This window comes from Barbus barbus, assembly GCF_936440315.1.
Source record: "Barbus barbus genome assembly, chromosome: 2".
NCBI classification, from domain to species: Eukaryota; Metazoa; Chordata; class Actinopteri; order Cypriniformes; family Cyprinidae; genus Barbus; species Barbus barbus.
Window position 1 is genome coordinate 11,977,069 of NC_136730.1, and position 5,169 is coordinate 11,982,237.

A 5,169-nucleotide genomic window follows, 5' to 3' on the forward strand; every position below is an offset into this window, starting at 1 on the left:
TTAAATGAAAGATGGCGCTAAAACCCATCATTTAAGACTAAAAAAATTACATAGAATTAATATAATGAATCATTTATCATATGATTCTGATTATGTATACTATTAATATATATTATTATCATAGGTGTTATCTATTTATTTTAAACTTGCAACCAACCTTAAGTTAGTCATTAAGTTGGTTATATCATAAATAGGCCAAGATCATAAATTACATCAATGTATTATATTATTATGATTCATTGTGCATTATTAATTTAGATATTTTATGAAAGGTTTTATTACACTGGCACCCAACCAATCTAAAAAAGGTTAGAATTAATTATGTCATAGAAATGCATAATATATTATTAATATATATTGTTATGATTGGTGTAACATAAAAGTTTCTTTAGCTTTCTAACACTGCTAGCCAACCTAAAATAAAATAAGGGTTAGAATTCATAATGATAAATTTATCATTTAATTATGTATACTATTAATATATATATTATGATAAGAGTCAGTTTGGTTTTTTAAAAATAGTTAAAATAAAGTTAAATTAGTTTTCTTTAGCTTTTTATTACTGCCAAACAACCTAAAAAAAGTGTTTAAAAAAGTTATTATATTTGTATTATATTTCATTATATATTATTTTAATAGGTGTTAGTTTGGTTTAAAATGTTTCCTTTTTAACACTTGGTTTTTAACAAAAAGGGGTTAGAATTAATCCCATAATAAATATATATATATATATATATATATATATATATATATATATATATATATATATATATATATATATATATAATTGGTGTTAGTTTATTTAAAATAATAATTTTAAATACCGCCAACCAACCTAAAAACAGGTTTGTTTTTTAACCTGCGAACCACAGCTGGGTCAGGTTACCCTATTGTATTTTTTTTTATCAAGCTGCAACATTGGCTAGATATTCAATTCTGAAAGTATTAATATCCTGGAAACATCCAGAATACCAATAAAATATCTCTGTCCTCTCCAAGTACATCATATTCCCAGCCCTTTGCTCCCCTAGCTAATCAAACCTCTGGATCTAAGTAGGAAACTGAGATTGGGAGCAAATGTCTGGAGTGTCTGTCTCCCAGAAGCCTTAGCTGGATGTGACGGTGACAATTTGTAGGAAGGAGGTCATTATCTATTTTTAAATCGCCAACTTAAGCCATTAGATTTAGCAGCGTGTCTGTGCGCTCCAGACCGCCGTTTGGCACGTCGCGTCTGGCCAAAAAAACCCACTTGTGTTTATTATTCAAGCTTTTGGCCCACAAAGAAGTATGAGAGGAAGGGATTGATCTGTCTCCGCCGGTGCTTCTCGCTCTGTGTCTCCTCCCTCTCGTCATACAATCATCTTTAATTCATGAGACGCAGTGGTTGTCATTGTGCTTGGCTGTGGTTGGCAGTGGCTTGGCTCTCATTTGATTTGACTCCTGCCACCTGACAGTGCACTGCTGCTTGCTAACTAGCATCCAGGATTTCTGTCAGCGTGCACCATCTCACGTCCCCCGTGAGAGCGCCAGACACAGCTATTCCTGCTAACAGCCCTCCATCATCAACATACCGTGCTGATGAGCCTACATCCACCGACTGTCAACTATAACAACTTAATTGTCCTCAAATTACCCCTTAAAGTCCCGCAAAGCCTACAGAATCAAAAGAGCAATTGGTTACGACTAAGAAAGTGATTAGCTGATGGGGAAAGTATACAAATGGCTGCAATAAGCCTCTGGGGATCGTATGACATTACCTGCGAAATGAAACTTCTGTGTTAACTGCCCAATGAAAACAATGAACAAACTTCTGAATGAGGAAACCGTGCACATATAATGCACTGCGCCATGCTTGTATGGAAGCTTGTTTCCACAACAGGATAAAAAATAAAGATTATCATGACTTTTTATCTAGCAATTCAGACTTTTTATCTCAGAATTGCTATATATAAACTCAGAATTGCAAGGAAATGTCTGAATGAGAACTCACAGTTGTGAGAAAAGAGTCTATGAAAAGAAAGTAAGAATTATGAGATGTGAACTTGGAATGGCTAGAAAAAAAGAGTTTGAGCTTTTTCACAGAATTGCAAGATATAAACTCAGAATTCTGAGATAAGCGCTGAATTTCGAAAAACAACAACAACATCAAAAACATCAGAATTGTGAGATATAAATTTACAATTGCAAGAAAAAATTTGGAGAAAGAAATTAAGAATTGCGAGATGCAAACGCACAAACTGTGAGATGTAAACATAGAATTGCGAGAAAAATGTGAATTGTGAGAACTCAATTCTGAGAAAAAAGTAGCCTATATTTTTGAATATTCTGAATATTGCAATTCTGCACTTATATCTCACAATTCTGAGCTTTTTCAGAATTGCAAGACATAAATGGAGAAATGCAAAAAAAAAAAAAAAAAAATTGAATTGTGAGATAAATTCGCAATTGCAAGAAAATACTGAGAATTCTGAGAAAAAATTTAAGAATTGTGTAATATAAACTCACAATTGCAAGAAAAAAAAAATCTCAGAATTGTGAGATTTTCAAGAAAAAGTGAGTTTATATCTCACAATTCTGGGCTTATATCTCACAAGTTTCGCAGTTCTGAACTGTTTCTCAGAAATGCGAGTTCTAAACTTGGAATTGAGAGGTATAAATGCAGAATTGCAAAAAGTCAGAACTGTGAGATATAAATTGGCAACTGCAAGAAAAAATTGAGAGAATTGAAGAATTGCGAGATGCAAAATCAGAAATGTAAGATGTAAACTTTGATTTACAAGAAAAAAGTCCGAATTTATGAATTACAAATTTGACTTTTCCCCTACAGTTCTGCATTATATCTCGCAATTCTGAGTTTCTATCTTGCAATGACTTTTTTTTTCAGAATTTGGCTAAATATTGCATGCCTGTTTCCATTCACAGACAATGATATATGTATATATTTTATATATAGGCTACTGTATATACATGGATAAACATACAGTATATGAGAACTATTTATCGCAGGATGCGTTCTCTGAGCTCTGCTTTTCTTGCCTTTCAGCTGTTAATGCTAGACAGTGTTCAGTTAGGCATACATAAATGTTAGTGTGATTCACATGAGTCTTAGTATGAGATGTGCAACATGCATTTTGGTTGTAGAAGGAGCACAGAACATCACCGCTTGCCAATTGATGGTTTTCTCTGGAAACAGTACTAGAAATACAGGCTTTTTGGAGTGTCTTAATTATGCTGGCTTTACAAAGCTAACCTACTGTTATAGTACAAACTTAGGTTAGATTTTTTTCTATTTCAAAATCCCCAGAGACCAAAACGTCTAAATGCAACTCATCCCAGAGCTGCCAAAGTATACTGCATGAGGCCTACAAAACCTTCAGACGTCAAACTAACCTTCAACTGTTCAAACATTCAGTTAGTCTTGACAAATTTGTGTTTTTAATTCCTCAATTCTGGCCCTATACCAGTGTTTTCAAACATAGTCAAAAATTCACCACTATAAGAGTAAATGTCTAGATTTAGTGGTGTGTACCATGGTACAGCGATGGAATCAGGTACAAATACTATGGTATTTAAATAGTTCTCCAGTGCTCTTAATATAATACCACGGTATGATCATAGTGCATCTTCCAAACACCATGATTAAAATGAACATGATTAAATACAGCCTTGGTGAGCGTAAGAGACTTTCAAAAACATTTCAAATATTTAACAAAAAAAGTATATAAGTATAAAAAGGTAAATAAATAAATGAATGTATGGTATTTAATTGCTCTTTTTACTCTGATACTCTGAATAGAATACCATGGTAGATGTCCTAAAATAAAATAAAATAAAATAAAATAAATTAAGTAAAAAAGTTGCAATGTTGCCATGTCAGTATTTCCTCTGCTAAAGGCGCAAATGTACATGTAAAATTCCATAGTACTTCTTTAAAATGTGAAATTGTAAAACATTTCTCAATGTGGTTTAATGGAAAATAAGCTGGCTCTCGTGTTTATTGTTTATTGCAGGGACGGGGCGAGTGATTATGCTTTTATAATTGATTTATCTTTAAGTGCACTGCTCAAGTGCATAATGGTGGTGTAGCATGACTGTGACCTTACGAACACTGCAGATGTTCCTCACTCACGTCCCTGAACAGCAGCCATGATGCACTTACCATTGATTCCCCTCACGGGCAAATACATACGTAGGCATATATCTGTCTATTATAATACATGTACAAAAAGTAGTTTTCTTCTTTAAATCATCAGTCACTAAAGAAGAACCCTTGTGTGAATTTCTAAATAATGAAAAGTACAACCTAGAGAGAGTACAGCAGTTATTGAGCAACTTCATATCTGATCTAAACTTACTCTATGCCTTAGAAAAAGCATTTAAAAAGCTTAATTTTGGTTATTTTGACCTATGAAGCAGAAATGATGAAATAATGAACCAAATATAGCCACCGGTCTCAGGGTTTTTCAATTGGTATTTTATAAGTGATTGAATTAGACCTTGAGTGGCTCGGTTCTTTGATGCTTTCCTCTCATCTGTTTGTTATCAATTATCTCTTTTTCAGTCATGCAGAAAGGCCTCTCAGACTCTCTTCCATTCATGCTCTTCATTTGTAGTTGCGTGTTTGCTGGCAAGGCATTGCGTGCCCTTTTCCTGGCCTGGACTTTTGCAGTCTAACATATGTTTAGGCTTGTTCCATGGCAAGTCATTTCTGATTCATATGCTTCAGACATGAAAAAGAGGTGGTTGGCTGCACAGCTTGAATCCTGTAATTTGATGTCTGAGATGTGTCTTTAGGGACTCCAAGGTGTGTTGCACAACTCCTAGAGAAAGAAATGATGGTGTGTTTCTCATTGTTTTGCGACAGGGGATTTTCAAGTTTGATTAGAATGTAAAAATGCTCTAAACGTTTGTACGTGTGAAGCTTGTAGATTCAGCTTGTTGCACCAACTTGCATTTCGCCTTGGATCTCTTGTAGTCGTTTTGATAGCTTCAAGTGGTCATGCAAAATGCAAAGATGCCTACTTAAAGCATACTCTTAAAAAAATTAATGTTCTTTAAAAAATTAATGTTCCTTTTTGGCAACTATGGTTCCATAAAGAACCTTTAACATCCATGGAACCTTTTCATTGCACACAAGGTTCTTTTAAGGACTGTTTACTGAAAGGTTAA